The following is a 22,050-nucleotide window of genomic DNA, read 5'->3' as shown; positions in this document are numbered from 1 at the left end:
CACATTATGGGGGCACTATGGGGACATTAGCTCAACTGGGGGCATTACAAGGGGGTATTTTTTGCACTGTCACATTATAAGGAGAATTATTACTACTGGGGGGGCATTATGGTGGGCTTTATTACTCCCCTATGGTATGACCCCCTAGTAGCAGCACCAGCCTCTCCCTGCTCTACTATCCCTCTGCCCTTTCTCCAAATCCTTATTATGAAATCTTTCTCATTAGGATAAAACACAACATCAGCTCCACCGAGCCCCCGGCCAAAGTGTTGAAGTGTTGTCCGAGATCCCCAAGGGCCAAGTCAAGTAATTGTAAGTTTTCATGTGGAATATGTTTGTTATACACATATAGCATACACTGTGCCACACAATATACAGTATACCTCTACACTGTGTAGTCTGTTCTATAAGCACCATTGTTTTGTGGCAGCGGACAGAAAATAATCTGGAAGTGCCCCTCCAGAGACCAGGCTCTGGATCCGCCACTGCACAGCTCATGCGTTATTATACTTTGTGAAAATGAATATGCCCCTCCCCTTCATTACATTCTCAGAAACAAGCAGAGCATGGATGTCAATAAAATTATGCCATCCCCTGGAAAAATTTCTGCTAACGCCCATGCTGTTAGTCATGAAATGTGGGTTCCACGTCTTCTGTCCCCTCCCCAGTCAGATTTGTCGGTATCTCCTCCAGGACATGAAGGAGTGGAATGAAATCATTCATCTCATAGTTCTGCCGACTTACTAATAAAGTAGCCTTCTCAAAGGGCCTGAGAAAATGGCACAAGTCACGCATGAGCTGCCACTGGCTAATGTGGAAGTTACAACGCAAGTAGACCTGTCCGTCTGCAACATTAAGAAATCATTGACCGCCTTCCTCTGCTCATACAGATGGTCTAACACATGGAGTGTGGGGTTTCAATGGGTGGAAACGTCCCATATCAGGCTATGTTGGGGATGTTAGCTTTTTGCCCTTGCAGATTAAGCAGGGTGTGTTTTATACCGTAAGAGTGGCTGAAGTGCATGTACAGTTCACTGTACATTTTTAACAGCTCTTGCAGATCAGTGTAAGACTTGAGGAACCAGGTTACAATGAGTACTATGCAGGGCACATGGGTCAGCCCTCCGTGATACAGCACAGACAAAATGTTCTTTTCGTTATCAGTAACCATGGTTCCTATGTCCATTTGGCGAGGAGACAGCCAATGTTTGATTATTTTATTGATGACTTTTAGCAGTTCCTCCCTGGTGTGGCTTTGTTTTTCCAGGCTGACAAGGTGCAGAACAGCGTGACAACGTCTAGTTTTGCATAGGTTAGTGGTGGTGAACCAAGTGCCTAAACTGCAACCCAAAAGCCACTTATTTATCATAAAGTGCAAACCTGGCAATTTAACTTGAATACTGAAAAATACTGCCCAAGTTCAGCTGTGGGGGCGTGGCTGAACACAGGCCTCATTAAAATGAATTCTTCCGTTGATGCCTAGTCTTACAAATGTCCCATTAGTGGCACCCAGTATTAATAAGGCTCCCATTAGTGGCCCCCAGTATTAATAAGGCTCCCATTAGTGGCCCCCAGTATTAATAAGGCTCCCATTAGTGGCCCCCAGTATTTATAATGCCCCATTAGTGTCCCCCAGTAAAATTAATGCCCCCTTCCCTACTCTTCTTGTACAAAAAAATTAAAATAAAACTCACCTCATCCATTTGATCATGCTGCAGTGAACAATCGCTGCTCACTGGATGCACAGGACAAGACCTGCGCTCCAGCATGATGACGTTTTGAAGGTTCCGCTGCTTCCAGTCAATGCTGCAAAATGTCATCACGCTGGAGCGCATGGCCTGTTCATCCAGTGAGCAGCGAGTGTTCCCTGTGGTGTCATCAAATTGATGAGGTTTATTTTAATTTTATTTTTTAACACAAGCAAAAGGGGGGGGGGGACAAAAGCTGTACTTATGAATCCCCCCAAATTGGAACAGCTCATTAGTAATAGTGCACAGGTGGCAACCCTATGCACAGCCCACAAAGAGCTACATGCCCACAAGAGGGGACTGAGTGCCCCTGTTGGCATGTGTGCCATAGGTTCACCATCACTGGCATAGGAGACATTGGCTCAGAAATTCCAGCATTACAACGCAGAGGCTGCACTGCCATCACCAGGCCAAGTTGCTTGTGTGCCTTGTCCGTAACCACAGTTAGCCAGTGGGCTGTGAACGACATGTATTGTTTTTGACCATGAGCTCTACCAGACCCCGAGAGGCCCAAGTACTGGCCCCCCTTCTGCTCATCGTACATGTGCAGGGCTGGTACAGCTTTTTTAGTAAGTAATGTCAGCTTCGGACCTTGGCTAGGCACAAGCCATCAGTTCTCTGAAATGTACAGAGTCAACTACATGGAAAGGAAGGGGCTGTAGTACCAGGAACTTGGCCGGGTGCACATTCTGCGTCATTGGATGAGTGCACACATACTGTTGTATTTTAGCAATCGCCTCAGTGATTGATTGCTGTCGAAACAAGTGACGAGGAAAAGGAAGAGCATCAGAAACTATAGACAACATTTAATCGATGGGAAGGAATGACAGCTTCCTTCTGCAGACGTTGGCAAGCCCTGAATGCTGTAGAGGCATGCGGGCCGGTGGGAGATGCAATGGTTGCTCCATCAGGCTCTACCACTAAATGAGTGGCACGGTTTTCCAACGACACTTTATAGTAATGCTCCATGTGTTGACGCAGGGGCACCATGCCAACATTAGCACACTGGCCGCGCCTTAAGTTCTGCCCACATATTCTACATACCGCCACGCTAAAGTACCCCAGCGACTCGCTGAAAAATTTCCACACTGCCGAGTATGGAATTTTCCCTACACCACTGTGTGATGTCTGCCTGCTGCTGCTTTTATGAACCCGTGCACTACTAGAGGGTTCCTCATAGGTAGTCTCCTGAGTAGCAGATGGTGTACCAGTCCTGCGTTTGGCTACAGATCTCCCACTGCTTCCACCCTGCTGTCTCACGGGCATGCTGCCACCCTCACCCCCTGATGATGACGATGCCCCCTCTTCACCCAATTCCCACGTGTGATAGACTACATCATCTCCATCGGTTTGTTCCTCACCTATCTCTTGCACACGTCTCTGACCTCTTGCAACATGTGCTCTCACCCGACTGTTCTCATCGGTATTCGCACTACTAGAGGAGTCCGCAGCAGGCCTCTCCTCAAAGTCTGTGCTGGCCTGTGACTGCTGGCTTTCCTCAAAAAGCTCAACCTTGCTGAAAAGCGGAGCAGAGCTGGATGGTACCTTACTTGGGTAGCAGAAGGAGCAGCAAAAACAAGAGGCAGGCTCAGAACAGGTGAGGGCACAGAGGCATGAGCCATACCAACTAAGCGTGGTGTGAGTGGAACCCACCGATTTATTCTGGAGCAGGTGAACAAAATAAACGCAGTGATATATTAGATCACCTGTGAGCACTGAGTCTGATATATTTACTGTGTATTAACAGATCAAAGGGAACCTGTCATCAACTGTATGCTGACCTCACTGAGGGCAGCATCAATTAGTGACAGAAATGCTGATAACAGCACTCGGTTATCTCTGGCAGTGCCATAGAAATGCACCAGCTGTTTGTCTGCACTATGGCTGGGGACAACTTGTTATAATTGGAAAACTCCTTTAAGAAAGAATGAGGTGCCATGTGTCAACACACAAACTGCCTACAAGTTCTTTATCTACATCTGTAGGGACTTTCTTTACACTGCCATGTGCATTTGCTGCTATATGTGTAAACATGTTCTACCACTTTCCCTTGCCGTGACACATTTTCTCCTCATCTGCCTTCCCCACCGAAATGAGCTCTCTTCCTGCAGCAATACTTTCTCACTGTACATAGAGGTTCATTTACTTTGATTCACAGCTAGCTTGACATCTTACCATTCATCAGACATGTCAGGCTGGTGGTGAATCAGAGTCAATAAACTGCATTCTCAATTGCCACTGGCTTGTCTCCCATATACATTACCATGGTCGAATAGTTCCAACAATATTTGTATCCTTTTCTTCAGGTCGCACAATTGATAGTACTATGCATCTGAATTTATACAGTGAAGAAACATATTTCAAGGGTCAGGCTAATGCAAACTTTAATACATATCCATGTTTAATAAAGCAAATTTTGTCAAGAGCTAAAAAATGAAACTTACAGGGGATAATTAGATGATATTTATTTACCTCACCACCATTAAGACAGATCTGTGGATATGGTAAAGCTATAGTGCCCACAGTAAACCCACGGTAGTAGACACCGGTTCGCCAAATTGTTTTGGAAAAATTTGGTTTGATCCGAATTTATTTGTGGCAAATTATGTAAAAAAAATTGCTATTTCATGGCTGTAGAGAGCCTTTATAGTGGTGTAGAACACTGTGCCTTGCAGTAACACGCGTAGGGAGTCTGCAGTGGTAGTGAAATAATACTGTGAGTCACTATGACACGCAGATGACAGGCGTCGCTCTTAGAATCACTGCAGACTTCACTTATTTGGGCACAGGACCAAAACTGACCAAATAACTCAAGTATGAACTCAGCCTTACAGGTCGATGTTAGCGCCAAGAAGAAGCGCACTCCTTTCACACCGTCGTCAGCTGATTCCACTTAGATGTCTACAGAACTTGTTCTATTAAACGCTTATATAAGAAGAGCCCCCTGACAGAGTGGAGAGGGTCTCAGCAGTAAGTTTGTGTTGACGTCACAGTTTATTTTGCCCTTTCTCTGATCCGTCAGAACAAAATCCCACAAAAAACGGATCCTTTCTGTGGAGCACCTGCCTTCACTCGGTCAGCATTTGGTCAGTAATACATCAGTATTGCTAATGCCCAAAACACCAGGGGCCAGACTTATAATTAGCTCAAGTCAGAATAATGGAGTGAAAAAGTCGCAAATTTTTGTGCAATCGCTTAAACTGCGCAAAAATTTGCAACTTTTATTGGCTCTGCGCTATGCTCCCCAGTTTTCTGAAAGTGGGCGTGTTTTCTTATGTTAATGAATCTCTAGACAGATTTACTATTGCAACCATTTAAAAAGTCATAAAAAAATGTCCAAAATCACTCCAGTGCGGACCATGCTTATCTTATGCGACTTTTTACAAGAACATGCGACTTTTCATAAAGACGTGCGACTTTTGTAAAGCTGCTTACTGACGGATAAACTACTACCGTCAAACCACATTTATCACAGTCTTAAAGGGCCGATCATAAATCTGACTTAGCTAAAACTGACTTTAGCCATATATGAAAGTGGAGTGAGCTGTCAGAGTAATGATAAATCTGGCCCCAGGAGTGGACCCAAAACAGAGATGACACGTGAACCGAATATGTGCATGTCTTCCGTGTTTTGTACCCACTCCTGCTTTTGGCTACCAAATGACAAGACAATTCTTTATTTGTATTTTTAAAAAAAATTAACGGAGAGAAAAAACAACGTTTATTTAACAAACAGGACATTAATTTAACACACATAAAATACAACACAGAAGGGGCAACACCACAAGATTTAAAAGAGAAACTGGAAAAAAAAGTGCTTCATCAACAAGATTAGATTAACGACCAGTGTCGGGGTGACCACCATGGTAATGCATATTGATCATGAAATGTATGGAGTTATGGCAGATAACTGGAGGACAGTCCAGCAAACACTCCGACTCCACCTCATTCCAGCAGTGGAGGCTACACAATCACAGCTGGAAGGTAACTGGTCGGTACAGGCACCACCCCAACATTTTCATAAATAAGCCTTAGTATGTGCAGGTCTCACAGCCACTGCAACAGAATGGTAGGAAGCAGTATAACATGTAGTAAGCACTGTAGAGATCATGTCTAAGACATGTAAGACGTCTGGGGGGACCAGAACATTATGGACAAGGTCCCAGATGAGAGTCGTCCATGTGTTCAATACTGGATTTTATTGATGGCCAGCTCCATGATGAATCCCAGCACTAGGATTAGGTAGTCCTTACTAAGGAACTTTTCCTTCACAATGCGCTAATGCCACAGATGCCGTCACCTTGACGAGCTGGGTTGCTGAAAAGTGGATTCTAAAGTGTCTGAAGAACTTCGAGTAAAGACATTGGAATAAATTACCCACTTACTCCAACGTGACCTTTTCCTTTGATTTATGAATATCATTCCATAAAGGCTTGAAGTCCTCTGCGTGGCTGGCATAAGAAATGTCGACACTGGTCCAGACACGTCATACCCGGTCCACATTGCTGCTAGCCACATAAGGTCCTGAGAACTGATCACCATCTTACTGAAACAACAGTCAAAGTTTCTTTGGAACCACGTCCCTACGATAGCCGTGAGCGCCTCAAAGCCATTATACAGGAAGAGCGGGAGGAAAGTAAATGTCTTTGATAACACCTCCAATAGATCATCCTCTGTGTACGTATCGCAGAACCAACCTGTCCACACAATCCGGTCGTCTGTGCTTTCCTTGGTGAGTGGAGGCTTGGATGAAATCTGTATGAGCACAGCCAGTGGATCTTTGTCCTTTCCTCTGAGCCCACTTTAATGGCAAGACACTTCTGCTTCTTGGCAGCTATGTGGGCAGACAGGTGCTTGGAATACTCTTTCAGTCTGGTGTATGAGTCCATTGTTTTTCAATGAGCAAAGCAGCCTGTGCCGGATCAAGAGTTTCCTACAAGGGGATGCACTGTGAGATTTTTCTTTTAGACAGGCTTTGCAATGCAAACCGTCGACGTGCAGAAGTCAAGCTTCCGGTTGGTGTTTGCATATATCCTTGCGTTAAATGATGTTCCCGTTCACTGTAAACAGAGATCTTGACAGACAAATGTATCAAACTCTTCTTTCTAGGCACCATGTCTCCAGTCCCCTGACCAGCCAGATTTACCAGCATCTGTTCCAGGACATGAAGCAGTGGAAAGACATAGTTTATCCCATAGTCATGGCAACTGACAAATAACGTGGTCTCCTCAAAGGGCCTGAGCAAACGGCAGGTGTCACGCATGAGCTGCCACTGGCTGGCATCGAAGTTACACAGGGGTCTACTCCTGTTCGCCTGGATCATCAAGAAATCGTTGATGGTCTTTCTCTATTCCTATAGTCGGTCCAACATATGGAGGGTGGAATTGCAACGGGTTGAAACATCGCAGATCAGCCTATGTTTGGGGATGCCATTCTGCCGCTGCAGCTCAAGGAGGGTGTGCTTTGTGGTGTACGAGTGGCTGAAGTGCATGCAAAGTTTCCTGGCCATTGTTAGGTTGTCTTGCAGATGAGTGGAAGACTTCAGGAACCGCTTGACAACCAGACTGAATACGTGTGCCATGCAGGGCACATGGCTCAGCCCTCTTTAATGCAGCACCGACACACTGTTATTCCCGTTGTCTGTCACCATGGTTCTGATTTTCAGTTGTCGCAGAGAAAGACAGGATTAAATTTCTGCTGAAGGACATGGAGCAGCTTCTCCCCTGTGTGACTCAGTTCACCAAGGCAAACAAGGTGCAGAACAGCGTGAGAGTGAAGAGAGGGGTCGCACATGGCTTGCATACACTACTTGCCTCCAACATAATTTTTGAATCTCTACATGAAAATAATGTATTTGTTGTAAATCGCACGTTGGAGACATTGACTTCACAAGAGATACAGAGCAGCAGGGTTTGCTTTGAAATTAAAAATTTCACCACTGCATAATTTGGCCCATACAGCAAAAGGAGGTGTACAGTCACCCATCAATTTTCCCCAAAAAAGCCAGTGTCACATAACAAATTTCACCACTGCGTAATTTGGCCCATACTGCAAAAGGAGGTGTTAAATCACCCATACAATTTCTGGAAAAAAAAACTGTGTCACATAAAAAATTTCACCAATAAGTAATTTGTTCCATACCGCAAAAGGAGGTGTACAATCACCCATAAAATTTCCTGAAAAAAAGCCTATGTCACATAAAAAATTTCACAGCAAAAAGGGCTTTACCACATATAGCTGCACCGCTGCAAATATGCCCTTAATTTTTTCAACTTTTACACTACACAAGGCTTTTCAACATATAAGTGCAGCACTGAAAGACGAATATATTTTTCTTTTGCCTACAGAGTCATTTTGTTATGGCTTTGCACAGGGAGCAAGAATGATACGCACAATTCTGATGGAACTCCTGATCTAAAGAACCTGGACTTGGACTCCAAAGCAGAGGCTCTCATGTCATGGCTTGTGTGCTGTGGAGATAGAATGCAGACAAAGCAGATAAAAACACATGAATGTTTTGAACTTACTGAAGCTGCTTGATTTAATTGTGAAGAGATGATAAAGGCAAAGTCTGCTGGTGTGTTGTCATCAGTGTCTTTATTACATTTACTGCTGGAACCACGACAACGTAATTTGGTCCATACAGCAAAAGGAGGTCTATAATCACCCATAAATTTTCCTGAAAAAGAAAAACATGTTTGAAATAAAAAAAAAATCAACAATTAACCCCTTGAGGACTCAGCCCTATTTCACCTTAAGGACCAGGCCATTTTTTTTCAAATCTTACCAGTGTCACTTTAAGTGCTGATAACTTTAAAATGCTTGGACTTATCCAGGCCATTCTGAGATTGTTTTTTCATCACATATTGTACTTCATGACACTGGTAAAATGAAGTAAAAAAAAATAATTTTTATTTATAAAAAAATACCAAATTTACCAAAAATTTGTAAAAAATTGCAAATTTCTAAGTTTCAATTTCTCTACTTTTATAATACATAGTAATACCTCCAAAATTAGTTATTACTTTACATTCTCCATATGTCTACTTCATGTTTGGATCATTTTGGGAATAATATTTTATTTTTTGGGGATGTTACAAGGCATAGAAGTTTAGAAGCAAATCTTGAAATTTTTCCGAAATTTTAAAAAACCAAATTTTTGAAGTGGCAGGATTAATTTTTAGGGACCAGTTCAGGTCTGAAGTCACTTTGCGAGGCTTACATAATAGAAACCACCCAAAAATGACCCCATTCTATAAACTACACCCCTCAAGGTATTCAAAACTGATTTTACAAACTTTGTTAACCCTTTAGGTGTTCCACAAGAATTAATAGAAAATAGAGATACAATTTCAAAATTTCACTTTTTTGGCAGATTTTCCATTTTAATAATTTTTTCCCGGTTACAAAGCAAGGGTTAACAGCCAAACCAAACTCAAAATTTATGGCCCTGATTCTGTAGTTTACAGAAACACCCCATATGTGGTCGTAAACCGCTGTACGGGCACACGGCAGGGCGCAGAAGGAAAGGAATGCCGAACGGTTTTTGGAAGGCAGGTTTTGCTGGACTGTTTTTTTTTACACCATGTCCCATTTGAAGCCCCCTGATGCACCCCTAGAGTAGAAACTCCATAAAAGTGACCCCATCTAAGAAACTACACCCCTCAAGGTATTCAAAACAGATTTTACAAACGTTGTTAACCCTTTAGGTGTTCCACAAGAGTTATTGGCAAATCGAGATGAAATTTTAGAATTAAAATCTTTGGGCAAATTTTCCATTTTTATCAATTTTTCCCAGTAGCAAAGCAAGGGTTAACAGCCAAACAAAACTTAATATTTATGGCCCTGATTTAGTAGTTTACAGAAACACCCCATATGTGGTCGTAAACAGCTGTACGGGCACACGGCAGGGCGCTGTCACGACTGTGACTGATCCAGACAGGTCTGGGAGGAGAAGGTCGCAGCGACTTGCTACTCGCGATAGCTTGTGAGTTTGCTCCGTGGTTCAGGGTATGTCATCTGGGTTTTGCCTTGTGAACTTTTTTGTCCTGACTGGGAGTTTGTAGGCATCCTTCTCAGGTGAGTCCTGTCTGCCACTCCCAGCTACTATATTAGTTTCAGTTTCACTTGCAGTCATTGCCAGATATAGTCCTTGCTTCCAGTCCTATTCTGACCATTGAAGGAGTTCGTTTGATGGTGTTGCTGTGGAGCTCTTGTCCGGCGTGGACTGTCGTGATTGGGATCGCCTTCTCTGCTCGTGACTGGATAAGTCTATCTCTGCTATAGTTTGTTTGTTGCTGTCTTCCCCTGCTGTTCTCCTAGACATGAGTGATGGTGACTAGTGCTCCCATCGGTCTTTCCCCACTCTAGGCTTGTTAGGGTGACTGAGGGTTTAGGCATCCAGCTCGCCGCACGGGTTCACACCCCGTCTAGGGTATCAGGGCAGACAGGTGCCAGCTTAGGGTTAGTCACGGGTGGCCATACTATTCCCATCCGTAGATAAGGGTCCCCCTTCCCCTCCGTCTGGTGCGACACGACTGCTGCTGGGATAGCAGTCGTGACAGTATATCTGGCCTTTTAAAAAAAAATAAAAAAATGTGACATTTCTTTCATTTTTTCTTTTCTGCTTGCTGTTTTGCTTTGTATTTTGTCTGTTCCACTATGGATCCGGTTTCGGTTTTGGCGAAACAATTACAGGGGTTATCCCTTGAAGTGGCAGGATTAAAAGCAACAGTGCTGCAGCAGCAATCCTTGGGTTCCACCGTTGCTACGGGAAACCAAGGTACTCCTGAGCCAAAAGTGGCTTTACCTGATAGGTTCTCAGGAGGAGAAGACCAATTTGTAGCCTTCAGAGAAGCTTGCAAACTGTTCTTCAGGTTACGCCCTAGATCCTCCGGCGGTGAGGAACAACGGGTGGGCATTGTATTTTCTCTCCTGCAAGGAGATCCGCAGGCTTGGGCTTTCTCCCTACCATCAGACTCTCCGGCCTTACGATCAGTGGAGGAGTTTTTTGAAGCCCTGGGTCTCGTATATGATGACCCGGACAGGGTCTCACTGGCTGAGTCTAAGCTACGTAGACTTCGGCAAGAGAACCGGTCTGCTGAACTATATTGTTCCGAATTCCGTAGGTGGGCTACTGATACGTTATGGAACGACTCGGCCCTTAGGAGTCAGTTCTGCCAGGGGTTGTCTGAAAAATTAAAAGACGTGCTGGCGGTATACGAGGTCCCTGGGTCTCTTGAGGCTGCTATGTCTCTGTCCATAAGAATCGACAGACGACTCAGGGAGAGACTATTAAATTTTACGGAGGCCTCTATAGGGCAGGGATCGGTCTGTTATGGTCCAGTCGAACCAATGCAAATAGGGGGCGCCACTAGACGGGTGAATCCTCCTAAGTTCCGCCGTAGGTCAGAGGTTTGTTTTCGTTGTGGGGGGAGGGGTCATTTTGTAAAGGTTTGTCCCTCAGAACCCAAGAGACCACAAACAAAGGAGCCGCCGGAAAAACTAGAGTCCCCAGATTGTGCGGAGGAGAACAGTCTGGGCGTATTCGTTTCCTCCATACGCATGTCTCAGTTTTTGTTGTCCGCTACCGTTGAGGCGGGCAATAAAACTGAGATCTGTTCCGTCTTTTTGGACAGTGGGGCGGGGGTCAACTTGGTGGATTCACGGTTTGCTCAGGCTCTGGGTTTTACTCCGGAACCAGTATGCAGAACTATTCCTGTTTTTGCCATCGACTCCTCCCCTCTTACTTAGAGAGAGTTAACTCAGATCATCCATAATATCCATCTGCAGGTAGGGGACCTCCATAAAGAGCATATCTCTTGTTATGTCCTGGACGGTCTTCCGGCTCCTATGGTATTGGGGCTTCCCTGGCTGGTGACTCACAATCCAGTGGTGGATTGGCAGGCCGGGGAGATTGTGGAGTGGAGTGAACATTGTAAGGACAACTGCTTGAGTAGTAGGTGCTCTACACTCTCTGTAACATCTTTACCTGCCTTTCTGTCAGATTTTATGGATGTGTTCTCTGAGAAGGGTTGTCAGGGGTTACCACCTCATCGTCCATATGATTGCCCGATTAATCTATTACCTGGGGCAAAACTACCTAAAACTCGGTTATACAATCTTTCCGGCCCGGAGAGGAAGGTTATGAAAGATTATATTTCGGAGAGTTTGGCTAAGGGACACATCAGACCCTCTTCTTCACCTGTGGCTGCAGGGTTCTTTTTCGTTAAAAAGAAAGATGGGGGCCTACGTCCTTGCCTGGATTTCCGGGAATTAAACCGGATAACTATCCGAGATCCCTATCCTCTTCCTCTCATTCCCGACCTCTTTAATCAGGTTGCTGGTGCTAAATGGTTCTCCAAGATGGATCTCAGAGGAGCCTATAACCTGGTTCGCATCAAAGAGGGGGATGAGTGGAAGACGGCTTTTAATACTCCGGAAGGGCATTATGAAAATCTGGTCATGCCATTTGGTCTTACTAATGCGCCTGCGGTATTCCAACATTTTGTCAACGATATTTTTAGTCACCTTATCGGGAGATTTGTTGTGATATATCTTGATGACATCCTGGTCTATTCCCCGGATCTGGATACACATAAGATCCATGTGAGACAAGTGCTGCAGATATTAAGGGCCAACAAATTGTTTGCTAAGTTAGAAAAATGTGTGTTCGCCGTAAAAGAACTGCCATTTCTGGGGTATGTGTTGTCAGATTCAGGTTTCCGCATGGATCCAGAGAAAGTCCGGGCGATTATAGACTGGGATCTGCCTGAGAACCTGAAGGCATTGCAATGCTTCCTGGGGTTTTCCAATTTTTATAGAAAGTTTATAAAGAACTATTCCTTGGTGGTCAAACCACTGACGGACATGACCCGTAAGGGATCTGATTTTTCCAAATGGTCACATGCAGCCAAAACTGCCTTTGCATCTCTGAAGGAGAGATTCACCTCGGCCCCTATTCTCGTACAGCCAGATGTCTCGCTTCCTTTTATTGTAGAGGTTGACGCATCAGAGGTGGGGGTGGGAGCGGTACTATCTCAGGGCCCGTCCCCTGGTGAATGGCGTCCGTGTGCTTTCTTTTCGAAGAAATTGTCTACTGCAGAAAGGAACTATGATATTGGCAACAGGGAACTTTTGGCTATTAAGTTGGCTTTTGAGGAGTGGCGTCATTTTTTGGAGGGGGCGGTTCATCCCGTCACGGTGATTACTGATCACAAAAACTTATTATATCTGGAGTCTGCTAAACGTCTCACCCCTAGACAGGCTCGGTGGTCGTTATTTTTTACTAGGTTTAATTTTGTAATAACCTATCGCCCGGGGGCAAAAAATACTAAGGCGGATGCATTGTCTCGAAGTTTTCCTGGAGGGGGTGATGTTGAGGTACCAGAGCCCATTTTGCAAAAGGGGGCGGTGGTCTCTGCATTACACTCAGGTTTGGAGGGGAGGGTGTTGGAAGCTCAGGGGGACGCCCCGGCCTCCTGCCCCTCGGGTAAACTGTTTGTGCCAGAAAATTTACGACTGGAGATACTAAAAGAACACCATAACTCCACACTGGCAGGACACCCAGGTAGTAGGGCAACCTCTGAGTTAGTGTCTCGTCGGTTCTGGTGGCCTAAATGGCGCCAGGAGGTGTTGAATTTTGTGTCTGAATGTGCTACCTGTGCTCGTTCTAAGGTAGATCATACTCGTCCGGCAGGGCGTCTTTTACCTCTGGCCATCCCCAACAGGCCTTGGACGCACCTGTCAATGGATTTCATTACGGATCTACCAGTATCAGCGGGGAAGACTGTTATTCTTGTAGTTGTTGACAGATTCAGAAAAATGGTGCACTTTATTGCTCTTGCCGCATTGCCTAATGCTAACACACTGCCTCAGGTTTTTATTGACCACATCGTGAAGCTTCACGGGGTCCCTTCCGATATTGTTTCAGATCGTGGTACCCAATTCGTTTCTAAATTTTGGAAAGCTTTTTGTTCTCGTTTAGGGGTTCATCTGTCGTTTTCTTCATCTTTCCATCCGCAGTCCAACGGTCAGACTGAACGTACCAATCAAAACCTAGAGACATATTTGAGATGCTTTGTTTCCGAAAATCAGGAGGAATGGTCATCTTATTTACCGTTAGCCGAGTTTGCCATTAATAATCGTCGTCAAGAATCCACCGATAAGTCACTATTTTTTGGTGCGTATGGTTTCCATCCTCAGTTTTGTACGTTTAGTGAGGGGGGGCCGTCTGGGATTCCCGAGGAGGAACGATTTGCGTCTTCACTTTCTTCAGTGTGGCAGAGTGTGCAAGAAAGTTTGAAGAGAATTGGTGGTAGATACAAACGTGCGGCTGATAGGAAGCGCTCTGAAGGTCCGGACCTTGGGGTGAATGACTTGGTGTGGTTGTCTACCAGAAATATCAAGTTGAAGGTTCCCTCGTGGAAATTAGGTCAGAGATTTATTGGTCCTTATAGGGTAATTAAGATCATTAACCCGGTGGCTTTTCGTCTGGAGCTACCTCAGACTCTAAGGATCCATAATGTCTTCCACAGATCTCTGCTTAAGAGATATGTAGAACCTCCTGAACCATTGCCACTACCACCTCCACCGGTGGTTGTTGATGGCAGTCTTGAGTTTCAGGTAGAAAAGATTGTTGATTCACGATATGTTCGTCGCTCTCTTCAGTACCTGGTGCACTGGAAAGGTTATGGTTCCGAAGAGAGAATGTGGGTTCCAGCATCAGAGATAAAAGCGGACAGACTCATTCGGGCTTTTCATAGCTCCCATCCGGAGAGGCCTGGTCTTGAGGGTCCAGGGGCCCCTCGTAGAAAGGGGGGTACTGTCACGACTGTGACTGATCCAGACAGGTCTGGGAGGAGAAGGTCGCAGCGACTTGCTACTCGCGATAGCTTGTGAGTTTGCTCCGTGGTTCAGGGTATGTCATCTGGGTTTTGCCTTGTGAACCTTTTTGTCCTGACTGGGAGTTTGTAGGCATCCTTCTCAGGTGAGTCCTGTCTGCCACTCCCAGCTACTATATTAGTTCCAGTTTCACTTGCAGTAATTGCCAGATATAGTCCTTACTTCCAGTTCTATTCTGACCATTGAAGGAGTTCGTTTGATGGTGTTGCTGTGGAGCTCTTGTCCGGCGTGGACTGTCGTGATTGGGATCGCCTTCTCTGCTCGTGACTGGATAAGTCTATCTCTGCTATAGTTTGTTTGTTGCTGTCTTCCCCTGCTGTTCTCCTAGACATGAGTGATGGTGACTAGTGCTCCCATCGGTCTTTCCCCACTCTAGGCTTGTTAGGGTGACTGAGGGTTTAGGCATCCAGCTCGCCGCACGGGTTCACACCCCGTCTAGGGTATCAGGGCAGACAGGTGCCAGCTTAGGGTTAGTCACGGGTGGCCATACTATTCCCATCCGTAGATAAGGGTCCCCCTTCCCCTCCGTCTGGTGCGACACGACTGCTGCTGGGATAGCAGTCGTGACAGGCGCAGAAGGAAAGGAATGCCATACGGTTTTTGGAAGGCAGATTTTGCTGGACTGGTTTTTTTGACACCATGTCCCATTTGAAGCCCCCCTGATGCACCCCTAGAGTAGAAACTCCAAAAAAGTGGCCCCATTTTAGAAACTATGGGATAGGGTGGCAGTATTGTTGGTACTAGTTTAGGGTACATATGATTTTTGGTTGCTCTATATTACACTTTTTGTGAGGCAAGATAACAAGAAATAGGTGTTTTGGCACCGTTTTTATTTTTTTGTTATTTACAACATTCATCTGACAGGTTTGATCATGTGATATTTTTATAGACCAGGTTGTCACGGATGCGGCGATACCTAATATGTATACTTTTTTTTATTTATGTATGTTTTACACAATGATTTCATTTTTTAAGCAAAAAAAATCATGTTTTAGTGTTTCCATAGTCTGAGAGCCATAATTTTTTCAGTTTTTGGGCAATTACCTTGCGGGATGAGATGATGGTTTTATTGGCACTATTTTGGGGTGCGTGTGACTTTTTGATCGCTTACTATTACACTTTTTGTGATGTAAGGTGACAAAAAATGGTTTATTTAGCACAGTTTTTATTTTACATTTTTTACGGTGTTCATCTGAGGGGTTAGGTCATGTGATATTTTTATAGAGCCGGTCGATACGGACGCGTCAATACCTAATATGTATACTTTTTTATTTATTTATGTAAGTTTTAGGGCTTTAGAGTATATCACTGCACTGCTGAATGACAATAAGGGCCTAATTTTTTTCTATTTTTACAATACACAAAAGGCTTTTCAACAGTTAAGTGCAACGCTGGATGGTGAATATATTTTAAGTTCACCACTAATGCACGGCAAACTGGGCTTTAGAGTATATGCACCGCTGAACGGCAATTAGGCCCCTAAGTTATTTCTACTTTTACACAATATATATGGCTTTTCAACAGATACAGTGCCTTGCAAAAGTATTCACACCCCTTGACTTTTTTTGCATTTTGTTACATTACAGCCTTAAGTTCAATCTTTTGTTATTCTGAATTGTATGTGATGGATCAGAACACAATAGTGTAAGTTGGTGAAGTGAAATATATATATAAAACTATTGTTTAGAAATAGAAAACAGAAAATTGGCATGTGCGTATGCATTCACCTCCTTTGTTAGGAAGCCCATAAAAAGCTCGGGTGTAACTAATTACCTTCAGAAGTCACATAATTAGTGAAATGATGTCCACCTGTGTGCAATCTAAGTGTCACATGATCTGTCATTACATATGCACACCTTTTTTGAAAGGCCCCAGAGGCTACAATACCTAAGCAAGAGGCATCACTAACCAAACACTGCCATAAAGACCAAGGAACTCTCCAAACAAGTCAGAAACAATGTTGTTGAGAAGTACAAGTCAGGGTTAGGTTATAAAAAAATATCCAAATCTTTGATGATCCCCAGGAGCACCATCAAATCTATCATAACTAAATGGAAAGAACATGGCACAAAAGCAAACCTGCCAAGAGACGGCAGCCCACCAAAACTCCCGGACCGGGCAAGAAGGGCATTAATCCGAGAGGCAGCACAGAGACATAAGGTAACCTTGGAGGAGCTGCAGAGTTCCACAGCAGAGACTGGAGTATCTGTACATAGGACGACAATAAGCCGTACGCTCCATAGCGTTGGGCTTTATGGCAGAGTGGCCAGAAGAAAGCCATTACTTTCAGCTAAAAACAAAAAGGAACGTTGTGAGTTTGCGAAAAAGGCATGTGGGAGACTCCCAAAATGTATGAAGAAAGGTGCTCTGGTCTGATGAGACTAAAATTTAACTTTTCGGCCATCAAAGAAAACGCTATGTCTGGCGCAAACCCAACACATTACATCACCCAAAGAACACCATCCCCACAGTGAAACATGGTAGTGGTAGCATCATTCTGTGGGGATGTTTTTCAGCACCCAGGAATGCGAAACTGGTCAGAGTTGAGGCAAAGATGGATAGTGCTAAATACAGGGATATTCTTGAGCAAAACCTGTACCAATATGTTTTGAGGCAAGGATGGAGGTTCACCTTCCAGCAGGACAATGACCCCAAACACACTGCTAAAGCAGCACTTTAGTAGTTTAAGGGGAAACATGTAAATGTGTTGGAATAGCCTAGTCAAAGCCCAGATCTCAATCCAATAGAAAATCCGTGGTCAGACTTAAAGATTGCTGTTCACAAGCGCAAACCATCCCCAACTTGAAGGAGCTGGAGCAGTTTTGCAAGGAGAAATTGACAAATTTCCCAGTGGTAAGATGTAGCAAGCTCATAGAGACTTATCCAAAGCGACTTGGAGCTTGTTGTTTACTTCACAATAAAAAATAAATAAAAAAACATTCTCAAAGTTGTGGTCATGTTCTGTAAATTAAATGATGCAAATCCTCAAACAATCCATGTTAATTCCAGGTTGTGAGGCACTAAAATATGAAAAAAAGTCAAGGGGGGTGAATACTTTTGCAAGTCACTGTATGTGCTACATATAATTCTAGTTCCTGATATGTGTACAGTATATGTAGATGAAAAAACACAACTTGTTGCTGGCTAACAAAATAGTGCCAGGACAATCTACTATAGACAAGGTGGCTTCCACAGATGGTAGCCACACTAACAGACTTGAATCTCCTGGGCCTAAGCCTTCAAAATTCAGGGCAATGTGGAAACCAGCTATATTATGCTCTGAGTATAAGCCCTGGGTGGATGGGCAGGAGTACCCACTCCAAATGGAGGCAGTCACTCCCCGAGAGTATAATATAGGTGGATTCTACATTGTCCTAATTTTGAAGGCTTAGGCCCATGAGAGGCAAGTCTTTTAGTGTAGGTCCGACCTGTGGAAGCCAGTTTGTTGCTGGTAGATGGGCCTGACACAATCTTGATTACAAATGTGAGTAAAGAGCTTCTAATCTTCATATATTAAGCCCTTGGAGCAGTGTGCTGCTGCATATAGCGTTTGCTATTAGTTACCAATAGTTACACATTCTCACTTATTTATATTTTTTTAGAATTTTTTATTATATTTATTGTATTGTATTTTGCTGTTTTCAATGTTTTTTATTTCTCTATGATAGCAAAATTTAGACCCAACCTAACTGTAGTATGTGTGACTAACCATATTGTCCTATTTGTATGAATAATTGGATAAATATAGTCATTATACGCATACATATCATCTGTATGTATAAGGAATTGTATGTCCTCCAATAAACTTTTATACATTATTACTTTTAGAGCCAGTCCTTTATTGTTCACTAGTTGTGCCAATGGTTTAAACTGTGAAGGATATGACACAGTTCTTTATTGTGTGTCAATCATTGCTAAAGTGGTATACAAACATTTACTGAGAGAGAAAATATGGAAATAGCCTTAGATAGGTAATGTATATATCTCTCTTTTAACATGAAATTTAATCTATTGTATCTCAGGCCATATGAAAGGAAGTTTACCAATAACCACAAGTATAGACAGTTAGTACTAGTTCTTATTGAGTTGTTGCTTTGGGAAAACAGATAATTAACTTATTTTGAAGAACAAGAAATTAAATCCCATTCCCCACATAATTATGTTTATATCACTGGTTTTCCCTATTTTACTGGAAAAGCTGTCAGTGGATATGCTAAACATATCCATAATCCTTTTTTTTATCTAAGGAATGCCAGTATACCTTTTTATTGAACTGTATAAAACATAGTCTGTTGTTTTCACCCATACACTGGGAATCTTGCAAGAAACGGTATAATCCATATTATACATAGGAGCCTATGAAAACTGTTTGCCACTGGAAGCCTATATCTTTTCATATGTTGGAACTTCAGTTATAGTCACATATTGGTAAAAACTCCCAATGTATACATCCAACAGAAGAGTCTGCCCTGAACAGGGTATTGTCCTGGTTTCATGGAAGCCCCCATACTGCCTAGGAGTGAAGGAATCTGGAGTGAAGGAACCTGCCTAGTGATTTGTGAAAGAAGCAGACTTATTTACAGTCAGCAAAGCATCAAGAGAAACATTGAAGGATCCTTAAAACTAAACAAACCTGTATGTTTTTGGAAAATGGTAGGAAACTGGAAGAAAAAAAAGAGAGATTATACATTTACCATGAGGGCTTAACCATATATCACTTGTAATAACTCCTAAGTAGTAAGCTAGCACAAGTGTCACAAAAACTGTTTGCATCTGTATTTTGTTAATAAATCCTTGAAAGCTACTGAAGTATAGATGATTTATTTCCATGCCGTCAACTGTTCACTTATTCAAGATAATATCTGCTGTGACATTCTGTAAATGAACTCCTTATCTAAAAGCATTTTATAGAAATGAAAATAAAAAGACAGGACCATTCCATTTTCCTTATGAACTCATTATCTACTACGAGTACTGTAGAACTGTTATGAGGGATCAAATGTCTGTAAGTGGGAGTAATGAAAGTAAATGTTTAAAAAAAATGTATTATTAACTTCAAAATGACAAGAATGTTTATTAAATGTTTTTTTCTTTGTTTTTACCAGCATTTAGTTTTATTTTCCATTATACTTATTAACCCCTTAAGGACCCATGATGTACATGACGTCACTGATAGCCGGACCCCTGCTGCATGCGTCGATATCGCTGAAATCAACGATAACGACGCATTAACCCTTCATGTGATGCGGTCAACTCTGACCGCGGCACATGTGATGTCGGGAGGGGATCGGCGCTGCAGCACAGGGACCCAATGGCATGGAAGGCAGCCCGATGCCTTCTTTAGTAGAGTTGAGCGGACACCGAACTTCACAAAAAAGTTCAAGTTCAGGACCAGAATTTTACCCCGAACCTGAACCCCATTGAAGTCATTAGGGACCCGAACTTTGGAGCACTAAAATGGCTCTAAAAATGTAATGGAAAGGGCTAGAGGGCTGCAAATGCCAGCAAAATGTGATTAAGAGCATGGCAAGTGCTCTGCAAACAAATGTAGATAGGGAAATGACTTTAAATAACATAAAATACATAAAACAAAACAAAAATAATCTTCATCTAGGAGGACAAGGTCCATATGGAGTAGGAGGTTGAGGAGGCAGTGAATGTAGCAGTGTAGGTGGAAGCGGCGGTGGATGAGGAGGAGGTAGTCTACACTGTTTTTTGGTTTTAATTATTAACCTGTGATAACCCCCTCCAGTCGTGCTGAAGGGCAGGCCAGCACCTCCAAGGTGTAAAGGGCAAGCTCAGGCCATGTGCCCAATTTGGAGACCCAGAAGTTGAAGGGGGCAGACCCGTCATTCAGTACGTGTAGGCGTGTGCACACATACTGCTCCAACATGTTGCTGAAATGCTGCCTCCTGCTAAGACGTTCCATATCAGCTGGTGGTGCTGGTTGTTGTGGCGTGCTGACAACCTCTTCCTCCTCCTCTGCCTTCGCCTTGTGCTTCCACTGTGCCCTCGATGTCAGGTGGGAATTCCACCAGCAGCACGTCTACCAGCATGCGCTTGTACTCGCGCATCTTAAGATCACGCTCCAGTGACGGAATTAAGAACAGTACGTTTCCTTGTAATGGGGATCCAGCAGCGTGGCCACCCAGTAATCAGCACAACAAGCTGTCCTCTGTTGGAGGTGTATCGTCTGTGTCCTTTGTATCCCCCCCAGCCACGCACCAGTGATGTTCATGAGCTGGTTTGGGTGCCACCCTGCTGTGAACACGGTTCCTCCTCCTCCATCTCCTCCTCCTCATCCTCCACCTCGTCATCCTCCAGAACTGTGCCCTGGCTGGACAATTGTGTACCTGGCGTTTGTGGGTGCAGGAACCCACCATCGGAGCCACTTGTGAATGACTGGCCGGAAACCCTATGAAATGATCCCTCTTCCTCCTCTTCCTCCTGTGCCACATCCTCTTCCATCATTGCCAGAAGCGTTTTCTCAAGGAGGCATAGAAGTGGGATAGTAACGCTGAGAACTGTGTTATCGGCACTGGCCATGTTGTTGGAGTACTTGATACAGCGCAACAAGGAACACAGGTCTCACATGGAGGTCCAGTCATTGGTGGTGAAGTGGTGCTGTTCCGCAGAGCGACTCACCCGTGCAAGCTGCAGCTTAATCTCCACTATCGCCTGCTGCTCACACAGTCTGACCAGCATGTGCAAGGTGGAGTTCCACCTTGTGGGCACGTCGCATATGAGGCGGTGAGCGAGAAGGCCAAAGTTATGCTGCAGCTCTGACAGGTGAGCAGCAGCAGGGTGAGAACGCCGAAAGCGCGCACAAACGGCCCGCACTTTCTGCAGCAGCTCTGACATATCGGGGAAATTTTTAAGGAACCTCTGCACCACCAAATTCAGCACATGCTGATGTGCGTCAAACCGGCTAGTCCCAGAGCTGCTACAAGATTTCGCCCATTATTGCACACCACCAGTCCGGGCTTGAGGCTCACTGGCACCAACCACTCATCGGTCTGTTGTTCAAGGCCTGTCCACAGCTCCTGCGCGGTGTGGGGTTTGTCCACCAAACAGATACATTTTAAAACTGCCTGCTGTCCTTTACTCCTGGCTGTGCTGAAGTTGGTGGTGAAGGTGTTACGCTGACCGGATGAGGAAGCGGTAGAGCATGAGGAAGCAGAGTAGGAGGAGGAAGCAACAGGAGGCAAAGTGAAGCGCCCTGCAATCCTCGGTAGTGGAAGGACATGCGCCAAACTGCTATCTGCCTCAGGCCCAGCCGCCACTGCATTTACCCAGTGTGCTGTTAGGGAGATATAACGTCCCTGATTGTGCTTACTGGTCCACGTATCCGTAGTTAGGTGGACCTTGCCACAGATGGCGTTGCGCAGTGCACACCTGA

Source organism: Bufo bufo, chromosome 6 (genome assembly GCF_905171765.1).
Source record: "Bufo bufo chromosome 6, aBufBuf1.1, whole genome shotgun sequence".
NCBI classification, from domain to species: Eukaryota; Metazoa; Chordata; class Amphibia; order Anura; family Bufonidae; genus Bufo; species Bufo bufo.
Note: the sequence above shows the minus strand (reverse complement) of the source record.